We start from the raw sequence: 17,389 nt of genomic DNA, 5'->3' as shown, positions 1-17,389 counted from the left end.
TGAGATGTTGTTTTTAGAAGGACATCCCACAGAATATCGGAAGGGAGAGAGTTGAAGTTTATCAAATTGGACATCTTCTTGGGTCTGGAATGAAACTAAACTTCGTGGCCATCAAGAATTTATAATCAGAATTAACAGAGACAAACAGATACAACAGTCAGGCATATCCACCGTTAAAGTCGTTAAAACCGTTAAAGTAAGTGAAGTTGTTTCAAAAATAACCGTTTGAAACGTAGTCTGTTAAACAAATAACACATAGACTTCTAGCATAGACATAATTAGTAGACTTCTAGTGTAGACTTCTAATGTATACTTCCGTACAACAAATGCAACCTTGTCCTTCTATTCTGGAGACTTCTTCTTATTATCCTGGTGAATCTTTGATGTCTAAGTGAGATGCACAATAGTTTAGTAAATAATTCTGTGAATTTTGTATCGGACATTATTAATTGAGTAGCTGAATTCAACTTACACAATTTGGTAGGGTATGACCAGGTTGCTTGTATTGTGAGCAGTTGTATTGTTTGTGCAGCTTCTTTGGGTTCTTGCTTTTCCTCCTAGCAATTTCTAGCCATGATTGCCAGCAAGACTTCTTCCGTCTACCTGGTTTGCGGGAAATGTCTGGCGGCAGACATTGTGGTAGTTGGACTCTTTCGATCACTGATATTTGGGGATATGTTGTGGGAGTATGCAATAAACAAGTAGTTTTTCGAGTAAGTAGGACATACAAGAGAATCCACAACTATCCCAGCGTCTAATGCAGCTGCAATAGCATATGAACAAAGGATTTTCTCGTTATAAAACACACCACATCCACACTTTCCATGTTCCAAATCAACAAGACACTTCCTGTTTCCTCATTTCACATAGTACTCCAAGTGTCAATGCGTTCCACCTCCATTGTATCCGCATAATGTCCACGAATCGCCAGCAAATACTCAACTCCCCGAGTATTATGTGTTGTGAGACTCAAAGCATCCTCTCTGCGTTTAAAAAACCACCTACCAAGCTTCTCTCGTATGAACTCCAAGAGGAATGATATGGGATAACCATGGGCCTTCTTAAGTGCAGAATTTATAGACTCTGCGACATTGCTAGTCTTAGTATTGTATCTGTCTCCAAAAAAATGAACAAAATGACCAAAGCGAGACATTGGTTTCTTCCAAATAGTCAGCAAGATCAGACTAACTCCGCCATGTACCAGTTGTAGTCATAGAGGTTTTAAGCATAAGCAACACGTTTGACCAAGTAGAGCAACTGCTTCTACTTAAACTTTGTTACTATGTTATGTTATGTTGTAGATGATTGTAGTATATCCATCGTTTTCCCCATGAGAAAGCAGTTTGAAAAGCATTCTTAATAGAAGTATGCCTGTCAAAAAATATCATCAAAGGATAACCATCTGAAACACATTCACGCAGTTTAGAAAAAACGACTCTCATGAAGCATCATCTTCACCATCAACAATTCCAAAGGCCAAAGGAAATATCTGAAAATTTCCATCTTGTGTGGTTGCCATTAACAAAGTACCTTCGTATTTCCTAGTTAGATGACATCTATCCACCACAATAACTCTTCTCATGTACTAAAAATCTGCAATCGATGCTCCAAATGCCAGAAATAGATATTTGAATTTGTTATTTGAATCAACATGAAGAGCTCATACAGTTTCCAGATTGGCTTTGTTAATTGAATGTAGGTAAGCTGGGAGACTCGCATATCCATCTTCAGCTGTTCCCCCCACCAATTATTAGGCATATATTAAAGATCTGTATGAAGTAGTGTAATCCATCTTGATGCCAAACATATGCTTCATTGAATCCTTGACATGTTGTGGTGTAAGTCCATCAATTATGTCCAAATTGCTTATAAAAAGCTTGCCAATATACTTCGGAGTAGACTTCCCACGTTGAGTCATTCGCTGAATTGAACATGTGTGGTCTTTCACATATTTAATCACCCAAAACGTGGATGCAGCGTTCTTCACACTCGCTCAAACCATCCAAGCACATCATTCCACTCGACATTTAGGCACAAACAGGGTCTTCGTAAACTTCACTGTTTTAAAATAAAATTTTAACATGATCACCATATCCATTTCAGACATTATCAATACAGACTTCATTTTCATCATCATCTTAATCTTTCACTTTACCGTAGACACTGCAATCTTCCCCGTCGGAGTAAGCTGCATCTTCTCCATCCTCTGGTTCTATGATATCATCGTTTGAATCAGAAGTGGCTGCCTCGTCATCAGTAAAATGTTCTGCATTTTTCTCAAACTCCTCACCTAAATCTTCATCTGAGTCTTCCTGGTTCTCCTCAGTGTCCATCTTCAGTCGACTGGACACACAAAGACGAATTATATGCACTCTGCTTAACGCAATCAAGCTTAAAATTTTTCTGTCATTGGTGACAAGCATTGGAGGTGTATCTGGAGTCATAGTTTGCAACATTGAATCTGGTAGTGAGTAGGATAACTCGATCAGCTCAGTCTTCTTGTCCAAGTTATAATCATCATGCGCATCTCAGTAAGTTCCCTAAAGGTGCAACCATCCCTCAAAAGAACATTCTTCCTCTGCCACTATCGACCACAAAATGTCATGATTTCTCTGTCATCTTCTATTCTCCGTACACAACAGAAATTTGAGCCATTCTCTGAAAAACAACCACATAAAAAATATTAGCAAACACTGCAGAAAGAATTTTGTAGCTAGTAGACTTCTTCCGCAGAGAACATTCGTAGACTGCAAATGAAGTCTACTTTTATAAGCTAACTAGCTTAAAAATCAAAAATCCTGATTCCGCAATAAATATCAATTGAAATGAAATAAAAATCATTGGCCAGTTCAATCACTTGCTAACTAGCCTTTCAAAACCAAAAAAAATGAAAAAAATACTTTATAATTGTGCCAAAAATGCGTTTTTAAAATATATGCATTAAGTAGACGTCTATTATAGACTTCAAACGTAGACTGGAGGAGAAGTCTACTTTTTCCTGAGGAAGTCTGCGAAAGAAGTCTACTTAAAAACAAGTTATTTTTGCAATTGACCAAAATGTTGATTTTTTGTCTGTAGACTTCCGAAATAAAAAGTTAGTTTTGCATTTGATCGGGTCATTGACTAACCAAGTAGATTTCTAGCATAGACTTCAGGTATGAGTAGACTTCTCTGACAGTCTACTAGTGAAGTCTACTGGTTTCGATAGAAGTCTACTGGAAAAAATAGGTGATTTTTGCAATTGATTGTCCATAGTATACTTCACTGGGAAGTCTACTAAAAAAACGATTCCTTCGATGTTTGACCGGAAAATTGAAGTAAACTTCAGGAAGAAGCCTACCATTTTTAGACTTATTTCTGAAGTCTACTTCAATTTTCTGGATGTTTCTTTTTTTTTAAGCTTCAGTCAAACACAAAAAATGACCTCTACGTTTTTGGTCAAAATACAAAAGTAACTAAAAAGTAGACATCCTGTGCAAACTTAAACAGTAGACGTCAAAAGGTAACAACTAATAAAAATTCAAAATACGGTCAACTACAAAAATAACCCCTTTTCTTTCGTAGACTTCTTGCGTCTTCAAACAAAGTCTACTAGTTTTTTTTTTTTTTTCAAAGAATATCGAGTAGACTTCTTGTGATGTTTACTAAAGTCTACTTTATAAAGTCAATTGCAAAAATAATCTTATGTTGACTAGTAGACTACACGAGAAGTCTACTTTCGCGATATGAAAACTGAAATGTGGAGAAATTGAAGTGTATTATTACCTTTATCGATTTTGAGCTTGCCTACGGTTCTCATAAGCACCAAAAACTCAGAATTCCACCAAAAATAAACAACCATGTCTCGAGTAAGCTGAAATCACCAAATGCATAACCTTTGACATTGTAAGTCAGCCCAAAAGTTTTGGAGAAGAAATTAGAAAAGAATAAGGAAGGTAATGAGTGTATGAGCTCTCATATTACTTATTACAACTTTAAAATCGGTTGAGAAGCATTTACTCCATTTTTGGGGTTGTTCATGGTGGTTGAAGGTATTGAAGAAGATGACATTATCGTAATAAAGAGGGATTTAGGAGGGCAAGGAGATTTTAGCCAATATTTAAAAAAAATGAAATAATAGATTTATAATGGCATTTTCGTTAATAGCTTGAGTAGGAGTGATAGAATTGTGACAAAATGGCAAAAGTTAAAAAGAGAAAATAAAAGATTATTTTGATGTTTGACTTTTTTGATAAGGTTAAAAGTAAAACTCTTTCTATTTTTATTGCTGATCTGACCTTGTCTCAAAATGCATGGCAAGAATGCTCCTTTATAGCCACCAGTTGCAAATCAGCTGTCAAAGAATCTGTGTAACATAATCAAAGATGATGTTTTCATGCTGAGATCAGAGGTGAGTATTCACGAGACCTCAATCCATATCAGTCTTTGGTATCTTGGTTAAAAAGGACGTCTTTGATGAATACGTTTTTCGTCTAATTCACTTACCTTTCATGTATTGTACTTTTGTTGCTTGTGAAAGAAATATCATTGCCATCGGTGCCAAAGAAGTTCTATCTATTCCGTGTGGAAGTTATACACACTGTCGGTCTAATGTTCTAAGATGTCCTATGCACAAATTTAAAAGAAGTATATATTTCAGATATTATTTAAACACAAATAATAGTAATATAAAAAATTATTTTAATATTTTAAATAACAACTCAACAGAAAAACCGTTTGTAATAAAATAGTGATGATATTTTTTATTGTTGAAATATGATTCTCTTTTAATTTGTACTTGCAAAATCATTAATTAAACTCACATAATCGAATTTTATAACCATGTTGTTACAGAAAAACTTTACTAGTATTATTGCTATAAAAAAGCGCACGATGTTTGCATATATAAACAGAATATATATTCCATAATTATAATAGATATACTAGTCAATATCGATTCTAAAGATTAGGATGATTGATTTGTAATCCTATTATCCTTCCACAAGAAGGATAAATCTCCACCCAACTTGTCAATGAAGAAGTCAATTTCTTACGTCTCAAAGTTTTGATAAAGAGCAAGTTGTGTATTGGTTGAAACATGTGATGATGCAACTACAAATAGTACATGATCTGATCTCGGATAAAACTGACAGTTCATTTAATAAGAATTTTATGCGGAAGCGTTTAAACCGAACAGATGCAGAAAACGGACGATGAATATACCTGGTTTAGCGATGAATATGATTCGATATGATCTGAAAACGGATGCAGAAATCGGGGAAGAGATTACAGTTGGAAATCAACCACTTATCACCGTTCAAATGCCCTTCCAATTGATCTCTCCAAGCTTTCTCTCTCTAAAATGTTTTCTCTCTCCTCTGTAACTTCTTTGTTTACCAACAGTCACAAACTATTGTAAACCGACACCTTCTCTTCTCTGCAATGTCTCATATATATATACAATGAAGAGACACAATCTGAAGAATCACAACTCTTCATTTAGTTATAAGAACCAATTTCTCATAACTGCTGGTTTAATCAAACCGGTTTGGTATGCTGTCAAATCATAAGCGCAAACCGACCATAAACCAATATCTCTTACTCGCACATGATAGGGAGCATAACAAGCATTGAAGAAGTATTAGAGACTAAGCTTGAGAATCGTAAATCGGAAATCATACGGCAAATGAACCGTGCGACCCTTGCGAATACACCTGCACTTGGGAGCTAAACTATGCACCTGTTAGGGATACATACAAGCTACATCCCTAAGAAATATATTTGAATTTCAGCATGTCTCGCTGTTCCCCAAACTCATTTGACTTTTATATCAGCCATAACATATCTTATCCCTTAAGCATATGTTGGACCTTTTCTTACATCATGTGTTCACTATATACAAACTCCAATTGAGTGATATAGTGGCTGGCCAGCAAACACATATGTCAATATAAAAGCAAATAGTTTTCTCTTCCTTTCTCATGTCTATTGGATCTGAACTAACTGCTTTCCTAGCATGTTCCATAAGGCTAATTATTCCATCACGGTCAAAAAACATACTAAAGTAGCAATCATTAGTTCATCCCTTCAAAACATAGCCGAAGGTTCAAGGGTAACCTTGTAACCATAAATAGGTTTATAGGAACTCACATTGCAAGAGATAGGGATTATCATAAAAAACAACACTTGCTTCCTATATAGTCATATTAGCACATGTGGTATGACTCACATGCTATAGCGGTTAACTCTTCTTTTAAGAGTATAGTCCATTGGATAAACCAAACACTGCTATATGGATCAAGCTACCACCAGCTCGCTTTCTAGCGCCTGATTATGTACTTATCCAGCTATGCCAAGTATTCATGATTCTGGGACAATCATGATCGATAATTTAATAGCATATCTCATCTTAACTTCCTATTAAGGCGACATTGATAAGCACTACAAGGCAAGCTCCCACAAGCGCCAAGCTTATCACGTCTCATCTTAGCCTTTCACAAAGAAATCTAAGTCGATTTTTCATATGAGTGAACCAATCTCTAACTTGGGAAAACTTCTCAAAATTTATATGTAAGTATGCAAACTAAAAGAGACCATTGTAAAATGTTTGAATATCCTTAGATATGTATTAAATATCAAACATAAATACAATGTCAAATAGCAAAGCTCCATTAGTACATACATCAAACTCTACGCAAACCTAATGCTCGAACATGTGCAATGAACACATCTCTAGAAATGGGCTTAGTAAATGGATCAGCGACCATCCTATGTGTAGATATGTACTTAAGGACCAATTCTTTCTTTGCCACAATGTCTCTAACGAAATTATTCTTAATTTTAATGTGTTTTGTCCTTCCATGATACTTGGGGTCCTTCATGTAAGCGATACAAGCTTGACTATCACAATGGATAGTCACAGGACACAAAGCCTCTCTTGTGACTTGTAAGCTCTCTAAGAACCTCCTTAGCCATACAGCCTCTTGAACTGATGCTGAACATGCATTGAACTCAGTTTCCATCGTGGATAAAGCTGTACAAGACTGCTTTTTTCTACTCCAAGTAATAGCACCATCACTGAGTAAGAAAGCATATCCTGAAGTTGACCTACGCTCATCCAGATCGCCAGTCCAGTCGGCATCTGTATAACCTGTCAAGCGTAAATCACTTCCTTGATAACACAAGGAATAGTCCATTGTCCCCTTCAAGTATCTGAGGATCCTCTTCACTGTCATCCAATGTTTCTTCCCGGGATTTGACTGGTAACGACATACCAAGCCAACCGCATAAAAAAATATCCGGCCGAGTGCACATCATGTCATACATTAAACTGCCTATAGCACTGGAGTATGGGACTCTTTCTATCTCTCTTTTCTCACCATCGTTCATAGGGCACATATTACGGCTAAGGCCTTCACCTTTTGCGATTGGAGTTTCAATGGGATTACAGTCAAGCATCTTAAACCTTTCAAGGATTGTTCGAATGTAAGACTCTTGTGAAAGAGCTAGTAATTTCCTTGAACGGTCTCGGTGTATCTTAACACCAAGTATGTAATCAGCTTCTCCCATATCCTTCATCTCAAAATGAGATGATAACCATTGTTTAACGGTTAGTAGAAACTCCATATCGTTTCCAACCAATAAGATATCGTCAACATAAAGAGATAGAATTACAAAGAATTGTCCAGTGCTCTTGGCGTAGACACAATGGTCTTCACTAATCATTGTAAACTCATAAGATGTTATAGCTTGATGAAAACGAAGATACCATTGCCTAGAAGATTGTTTTAGGCCATATTTTGAACGTTGGAGCTTACAAACTTTGTGCTCCTGGCATTTTACAACAAACCCAGCAGGTTGTTGCATGTAAATATCTTCTTCTAGTTCCCCGTTAAGAAACGCAGTGTTAACGTCCATCTGATGTAATTCTAAGTCTAGTCCGACAACTATAGCTAGAATAAGGCAAATTGAGGCAAACCTCACCACAAGTGAAAATGTTTCCTCATAGTCTATACCCTCTTGTTGGGTATATCCTTTCACTATCAAGCAAGCCTTGTACCTATCTATGGATCTGTCCGCCGTCCGTTTGATCTTGAAAACCCATTTGTTTCCGATTGCTTGACGTTCTGGCAGAAGATCAACCAAGTCCCAGACATGGTTTACCTTCATAGATTCTAATTCTTCTCCTATTGAACCATTCCATTCAACTGAGTTTGGACAAGAAAGAGCCTGTTGAACTGATCTAGGCTGTGTCTCTCTCCCACTAAGTTGTGAAAGTTCATGTGAACTTTCATCAACTTCCATAAATTGGTTAGTAGAAGGAACACTAGTTGTCTCAACTATCTCTTCGAGATGGAGTCCCTTATCAATCTCTCCCCATCTAGGAAAAACATTTTCCAAGAATGTGACATCTCGTGATTCGATTTCTGTTACACTTCCATCTGGTTGTTCGCCGATAACGACATAACCTTTAGAATGTTCAGAGTATCTTATGAAGATACACTTCTTTCCTCTAGGACCCAATTTTCCATGAGGATGAAAAATATTGCGAACAAATGCTGCAGACCCCCAAGGTCTCAGATGCATTAGGTCAGGTTTTCTATCCGTCCATAATTCATAAGGAGTAGTAATAACAGATTTGGAGGGCACAAGGTTAAGTATATAGGCTGCAGTCAGTAATGCATCCCCCCAATATGAAATTGGAAGGTTAGCTTGCGCCATCATAGACATAACCATTTCAAGAAGAGTTCGATTTCTTCTTTCCGCTACACCATTTTGCTGTGGTGTATAAGGGGTAGTCAATTGTCTGACAATACCCTTTTCATCACACAGTCCTTTGAACTGTTCAGATAGATATTCACGACCTCGATCCGTTCTCAAACACTTGATCGTCCTCTCCAACTGATTCTCGACCAAAATAATATATCGTCTAAAGCACTCTAGTGCTTCTGACTTATGAGAAATGAGGTACACATACCCAAATCGAGTAAATCATCTATAAAAGTGATGAAATATGAAGCTCCATGCATCGCCCTCACATTCATCGGACCACATATGTCTGAATGGACTAATTGCAATGGAAATTCAGCTCTAGTTGCTTTTCCAAATGGTTTTTTATTGTTTTTCCAGCCAAACATGGTTCACATGTGTCAAGATCAACTCGGGATAGTGAGCCTAGAAGCCCTTCTCTAGCCAATCTATTCATTCGATCGACTCCAATGTGACCAAGTCTAGAATGCCACACATTCATTTCAACATTTTCAGAACTTGTGACATATGAAAAACAGTTATCAACATTACTTCTAGTAGTAACATTTGTAGTACAATCAAGTACAATAAAACCATCACAAGCGTAACCAGAACCAAAGAACACAGACCCTAGAGAAATATGCAAACACATGTCATGGAAGTTCAAACCAAATCATAACTTAAGTAGAGCCAAAATAGAGACTAAGTCCCGACGGATTTCAGGAGCATACAAGACATCATGTAATATGAGAATTTTTCCGCCACGCATGTGTAGCTGGCAAGTGCCGATACCCTGAACCGTAACTTTGGAATTATTTCCCACATACAACCATCTTGTACCTTTAGGCTACTCTACAAATGCTTCTCGACTTCTAGCTACGTGGTTTGTTGCTCCTGAGTCTACAATCCACGAAAGATGACATTCTGTAAGCATTACACAACTAGAAACATAAGCATATTTGCAAGTAGAGTTCAAGGATAATACCTTCTTTGCCTCAGTGCATTCACGAGCAAAGTGACCCAATGAGCTACAGTTGTAGCACTTCATTTTGGTCTTATCCTTCTTGCCTCCACGCTCGCCACGCTTGGCAACTTTCTTTTGTCTCTTAAGTTCAGACTGGTAGGGTGCCTTGTGTCCCATGTTACCTTTCTTGCGTTTCAAACCTGAGTTTGAACTCGCAAAGTTGGCCTTGCTAAAGGATTTAGAAGCCTCTAAGCGTTCATCCTCTAACTCAAGATGACATGATATATCTTCAAATGTTTTCACATTTTCATTGTGCGTCATCTGAACCTTCATATGTCTCAACCTTTCAGGCAACGAGCGGAGAACCGCTTGGACTTGCTGTTCATTAGACATAATCTGACCAGCATTTTTGAGCTCTCTAATAATGTTTGACATGATTCTAAGATGCTGCCTCATCGATTGATTTGGGCGCTTCTTATAATTATTAAACCTTTGATTAAGTCTCCTAAGTTTGGTAGCCGATGTGGCACCAAACTTATCTTTCAAAGCCTCCCGCATGCCTTTAGCAGTTTTGTACTCTTCAAACTCACACATGAGATCATCTTGCATACAACTCAACAACATGATGCGAGCGATGCTATTCTTTCTTTTCCAGGCAACATATGCATGCTGATCTTTCTCATGTTGAGCTGTAGTACCCTGCTCAGGCTCTTCTATGTGATGGAAAATAGTCTTCTTAACCTCTTACTCCTCGAAGACATACTGGACTTTCCAATACCAAATATCGTAATTGTCACCATCCAATTTGTCTCCTCGGTTGAGCTCAACAATGATGTTCTTACAAGCAGACGACATACCTGCTTGAACATCTTAGAGACATTACTTTCTTTGCATACTCTTAACATATAACATATAATTTTGCCATGAACACAAACTAATGTAAAATAACTGGATTTTGATATGAGATCGAGAGTTCAACATGCTCCCAATCATCACTATATCAAAACTTTGTTATAATAAATTAATTTATTCCATGCAAAATTTTAAGTTCTAAACTAATCAGAACTCCCACTTGATCAAAGTATTTTATACATGAATTAACAAATAAAACATGTATTAAAAAAACTTGATAAAAGAACAAAATTATTTTTTTTCGTGGGTACTGTTTATCATTTTTTTCAAAGACATTGTTAAACAGCAAAAAAAGTTTGAAAAGTTTTGACCCTTATATCTCTCTAAATATGTAACCAAATCATGCGTTCTATATATCAATCGAAAGTTAATGTTAATATCTACGCACGAAAACTAAAATCACGTAATTTTGAATTATAAACGGAGAGATATGAACGAAACAATATATCCAGCTTTCTCACTATTTTTTCTAAATTCATGCAAACTATTGCGGTTCTCAAAGTGATATTTTCCAGAATAATTGAGGCCTATATGACGAACATTTATGCAAAGTTTGAATTCATTTCATCATATATTCACGAATTCACCATTTTCAATCATTTAAGCATTAACCATTTTCTTCAATTCATCATGAATAAGCATGACTAACACAGAGCGATTTTGATTCATGATTACTTTGAACATTTTCATTCCAGAATCGAATCCTAATGCTCTGATACCAATGTAAGAATTTTATGCGGAAGCGTTTAAACCAAACACATACCTTTGCCCGGTTTAGCGATGAATATGACTCGTTATTATCTGAAAACGGACCATAGATCAGAGAAGAGATCACAGATGAAAATCAACCACTTACCGTTCAAATGCCCTTTCAATTGATCTCTCCAAGCTTTCTCTCTCTAAAACGTTTTCTCTCCTCTGTAACTTCTTTGTTTACCAACAGTCACAAATTGTTGTAAACCGACACCTTCTCTTCTCTGCAATGTCTCATATATATATACAATGAAGAGACACAATCTGACTGACTCTTCATTTAGTTATAAGAACCAATTTCTCATAATTACTGGTTTAATCAAACCGGTTTGGTATGCTGCCAAATCATGGGTGCAAACCGACCATAAACCAATACATTTGGATATATTCTGTGCGTGCATGACAAACCGGTTTGTTACTACGCTTGACCACAATTAGTAACTCCTTATGATCAACACCCAAATCAAATCAGTAAAGGTGATGAAATAATTAGCATCATAGAACATGCTAAGAAAACGGTTAGTTTGGATATAGTAAATGAAAAATGTAAGAAAATTATAACGTATGTTTGAAGGACAAAATATTAAATATAACAGGTAGATGAGTTTGGAAAACAACGAGAACATGTTGAAATGCTTATATTTTTCTTAGTGTTGTAGCGGTTATGTATCTTTAACAGTTGTGTATGTTAGTTTTATGTCAGGTTTCCTAGATACGATTCTTGATCTTTTTTTGTTTTTGTCACAATACGATTCTTGATCTTAATTTCTAAATTCTAATGCTTGTTTAGTGCCTGTTATGCTTCTTATTATGTATGAGTGGGAGATGTTAGCTTATGGTTGATTTATGCCTATTATTTGATAGTATATTGAATTCGAACCGATTTAGTTAACTGGTAGTTATGGGTAATTTATGTTTGTGATCTCTTCTCAACTCATGCACCCAGATCAAATTAGAATAATATTCATCGCTAAACCAAACTAAAGTATATATTCAGTTAAATTATTCTGCATAAAACTCTTACAAAATTAAAATAGGCTTCCTCTCATTCAAGTATGTTTCATCAAAGTTCATAAATTGATATTTAATTATCTATCTTTGAAGACCTCTAAACAAACCAATTTGGAATTGTACCTTTTTGTTTCAGTTGGATCATAAATTTTCTTTCACAATTTTGACTAAACAACACCCCGGTAAAATTTCAAGATTTACACAACAAATTCAAATACCTCTGAAAATAAGGAAATATCAACACCGATTTTAATCTATAATAAAAACATAGCTATCTAAAATATTTTCAATTCGTGGTCAATTTTAAAAGTAATTTTTGAGCAAACTCAATTCAATTAGGATTTATTGTAAAAAAAAAGTCAATTAAAATTTCTTAAGGTCAATCATACAACTTTTGTATAAAATACTTTTTTTTTTTTTTGTTAAAATTCTTTATCTTGAATTTTTTTAGTTTTTTTCATACATACACAAAAATGCAATAAAAAACTAAAGCTAAAAGTCCATAATGAAAAATAAAAAAGAAAAATAAAACCCAACCGAAATTTCTAACGGGCCCAATTAGGAACAATCAAGCTACAAAGAGACAGAAAATCTAAACTAACAGCCGCCGGTGTTCAAACACGGAAAAAAAAAAGAGCCACCACTAGAGCAAAACCAGAAACAAAGAGGAAAGAACCAAATTGGGAGAAAAGAGGTACTATGTCTCTGAGATCCTCCCTGAAACGATAGCCGGAGAAACTCACTAGCGGGAGATTGAAAGTAGGATTTGGAGAAAAGAGCGCTGATCCGAAACAAGCTCTAGCAAAGCGAGAGTGAGAGGAGAGTCCATACCACGCCTCTCACCGAAAAAAAACGCTCGTCACCGTAGTCATCTAGGCTTCTTCCTCTCTAACATGGTATCAGAGCTCTTTGAGTCTTGAAACTCAATTAATCCTCTTTATTTCTTCTTCTTCCGCTCATTTCGACCTTGATCGATTGTTGATTCTCCCAATTAGTCCTTTTTCCTCGATTTCGTTAATTGATTTTTGGTCATTCTGCCAAGAATCGCAATTATCTCGAAATCTGAGCCTCATATCTTCTACAATGGTGGTTATTCTCAAATCTACGCGATGCCAAGCTAGAAGAACTATATCAGCTTGAAGATCTTATATTCCTGAAATATTCTCCTCCAGATTCTCCAGTTTCACCGATGGAATCACCGGATAGTAATACATTTCCCATACTACTTGACGAATGGTCACAATCCTGCCATCTCTCTTATCTTTGCAATTCTCGATGGTACAAATTACGATAATTCGCGTATTGCAATGTCCATTGCTTTAGATGCTAAGAAAAAATGGCATTTATCGATGGATCTGTTGCTAGGCCAAGTGAATCTCACCATTTTTAAGACAATGGTGAAATCTTGGTTGTTGAAATACGTTTCGAAACAGATCTACAAAAGCATTCTTTGTTTTAATGATGCATCAGAGATATGGAAAGATCTACAAACTCGATTTCACATCACAATTTACCACGATCATACCAATTGTCTTAACATATATGGTCTTTAGGTCAAGGCTCGATGGATTCAGCTACCTATTATACCACATTGAAGATCCTCTAGGATGAATTAGATGGTGCTAACTGTGTTGAGACTTGTCATAATTGTGCTTGCTGCAAAGCTATAGACACTAAGACGGAACATGCTAAAGTCATCAAGTTTTTGGCCGACTTAAATAATCATATGCCACCATTATAGAAGCCAAATCATAATGAAGAAACAGGTTCCAGACCTTTCAGAGATTTACAATCTTCTCGACCAAGATCATAGTCAGCAAAACATCTGTCCAGTTTAAAATGCCACGGCTTTTGCCATCTTTGCATCTGATCCTACTCAATTGAGTATAAATACTGCTCATTCTTCTTACACTTCGAAACAGAATCGACCAGTCTGCTCTAATTTCGGCTACAATGGTCACGCTGTAGATAAGTGCTACAAGATTCACGGATATCATCCGGGTTTTAAACACAAGAATAAAGCTGCAGACAAAAATATTGGATCTGCTAAACCAGTTGTTTCTCAGCTCGCACTTACAGACTCTCAAACTTCTACAAATGTGGTGAATATCCTTTCAAAAGACCATATAGAAGAAGTCATTACCTACGTCAATGCACAACTCAAGCCATCTATCAACTCAGTTAATGCAGCATCGGCATCTCTTCCTTCTGTTTCCATTTCTGCACTTACTGGTATGGTACTTTCCTCCTCTACATTGTGTTTTGTTGGAATCTTAAGGGCTATCGGTAATGCTTTATCTTCAGAATCATGGATCATAGACAGTGGTGCTACTTACCATGTTTTACATGATCGAAGTTTATTCACTCATTTTTCAGAATTACTGAATAGATCAGTAACTTTACCTACTGGTTTGGGAGTCAACATAGCTGGTATTGGTACTATTCGGTTACATGATCAGCTTATCTTGAGTAATGTTTTGTTCATTCCGTATTTCCGCATGAATCTGATCAGTATCAGTCAACTAACCAAGGATTTAGGTTATCGAGTGATATTTAATCAGGATACTTGTGTGATATAGGATCCTACCAAGGGATCGAAGATTGGTCAGGGTGAAGCAATCTCTAACCTCTATGTTCTGGATGCCTCATCTTTTCAAGACTCTGCTTTGATTTTGGCATCTGGCATAGTAGACTAGGCCATCCGTCTGTTCAAAAGACTGAGACTCTAGCTCATGTACTTAATTGGAATTAAAGAAAGAAATAAAAGGTCATTTCATTGTGATATTTTTCCCATTGCAAAACAAAAGCACTTACCTTCTATTTCCAAGGATCACTTATGTGCTAATGCCTTTGATCTCCTACACATAAATATCTCGGATCCTTTCTCTGTGTCAACTGTTGAAGGATACAGATACTTCTTAACTATTGTGGATGATCACACTACAGTCACATGGATATACCTATTGCGGACAAAGGATGAAGTTTTACAGTGTTTCCTGACTTTTTGAAGATGGTTGAAACACAATACAAAACAGTGGTCAAAGGAATACGGTCTGATAATGCACCGGAGCTGAAATTCGTTTACTTATTCAAGTCCAAAGGCATTATGGCTTATCATTCATGTCCTAAGACACCTGAACAGAACTCAGTTGTGGAGAGAAAACATCAACATATCTTCAATGTTGCCAGATCTTTGATGTTCTAATCAAAAGTTCCCCTTGAATACTGAGGTGACAATGTTTTTTTATTGCCAAATATTTGAATTTCATTAAAATAAGACATTTTGTAAAAATTACAAAGGGGTTAAACAGAGTAGGAAACAGCTTTGCCAAAAAAGAATAAAAAACAAGGGTAAGTGATTAGGAGTTAGCAGATTTGGAGATTACTCATTAGTTAGCCAGATTTGCATCAGCTCTCTAAAAGATTTGCGCTTCTTTTTGCCCAGAATAGCATTCCAAACCAGTTGGTCGATGGTTTTGAACATTGCTTGGGGAGTAAAGGAGATGTTGTTGTGAAGTCTGTTGTTCCTTTCAGACCAAATGCTATAAATCTTAGCGTGAGCTACCAACCGCCATAACATCTTCTGAGAAATATTGTCTCGCATTCAAAGCCAAACTGAGAAAGCAGACCATGTGTGAAAAGCAAACTGGAGATATCCTAGTCCGTTGAGAGCCAGATCCCATAGTTGTTCACTTACTTCACATCTTAGAAACATGTGGTCTTGGGTCTCTTCGTAAACATTGCAGAGGCAGCAAGAATCGGGAATTTGAAGACCCCATTTTGCAAGTCTAGCTCTGGTAGGTAGGCGGTCTTGGCTAACAACCCACATCGTGAAAGCATGTCTTGGAATAGTATCTTTGAACCAAACAGAAGCAGTCCATGGTTGAGAGGAGGCACGTGGCCTCAATGATTCCCAGGTGTGCTTTGCTGAGAAAGAGTCCAAGTCCCGATCATTTGCATGCCAATAGTAGGAGTCTTCAGTGCCGGAAAAAGAAGGAAAGAGCAACTGTGGTCAGATGAATTTGCAGGGATTCAGCCACTGGAGATCTAGCTCCTCTAAAGTTCCATCCTAGAGAGTTGCAGGCTGCAGACACCGAAGCATTGAGACAAATAACCAATTCACGAGGACCGCCAGAGCCAAACATAGCAATGAGATGACCAAGAGGGGTTCAGTGGTCCATCCAAAAGCTCACACGGTGACCATTTCCAACTCTGGCTCTTAGGAATCGAGCAGAAAGGGGGTGTAAGGCCAGCAGAGATTTTCAGGTCCATGAAGAATGTTTTTTCTCATCACAGGTCCAGAAATTTTTGCCTTTATCCTGTAAGAATTAATCCAATTGGCCCAAAGAGAATTATTATTGGCACACAACAACCCAAATAAGCGAGCAAAGTATAATGGTCTTTGAGTATTTGGATGTTTGGCTTATTGCTCCACTTATTCGAAGGATCGCCATAAGTTTCAACCTCCCTCACGTCTCGGTGTGTTTCTTGGTTACCATGCAGGTTACAGGGGATACAAACTACTGGATATGGAAACAAAAAGTCCACATATCCAGAAATTTGAAGTTTCATGAAGAGATACTTGCTTTCATCACAGGTCCGAACACTGTCTCTCATGATATATTTGATCATATAATAGAATCACTAGGTTCTCAGAACTCTAAGGTAGATAGTGGAATTCCTGTAGTTGAGAGTGAAGAATCTCCTTTAGTTGTGAATGATGAAACTCCTAGTAGTTCGGTTCCTAATGATTCTCCTAATATAGATCAGAATACTTCCAAAAGACGTTCTAAATCTCCGGCTTACTTACAAGATTATTATTTTAATGTAACCAAGACTCAGATCCCATATCCTATTGCTTTCTTTCTCTCATATAATCACCTTTCTGATGGGTATAAAGATTGCATCTGTGCTTTGAATATTCATCCCGAACCCAAAACCTTCACTCAGGCCAAGAAATTTGATGAATAACTTAGAGCTATGAATAAAGAACTCATTGTTTTGGAAAGCACTCATACGTGG

This window comes from Eutrema salsugineum, unplaced genomic scaffold, assembly GCF_000478725.1.
Source record: "Eutrema salsugineum unplaced genomic scaffold, Eutsalg1_0 scaffold_8, whole genome shotgun sequence".
Classification (NCBI taxonomy): Eukaryota; Viridiplantae; Streptophyta; class Magnoliopsida; order Brassicales; family Brassicaceae; genus Eutrema; species Eutrema salsugineum.
The sequence above is the reverse complement of the archived record's forward strand: the minus strand, read 5'-3'. Positions refer to the sequence as shown.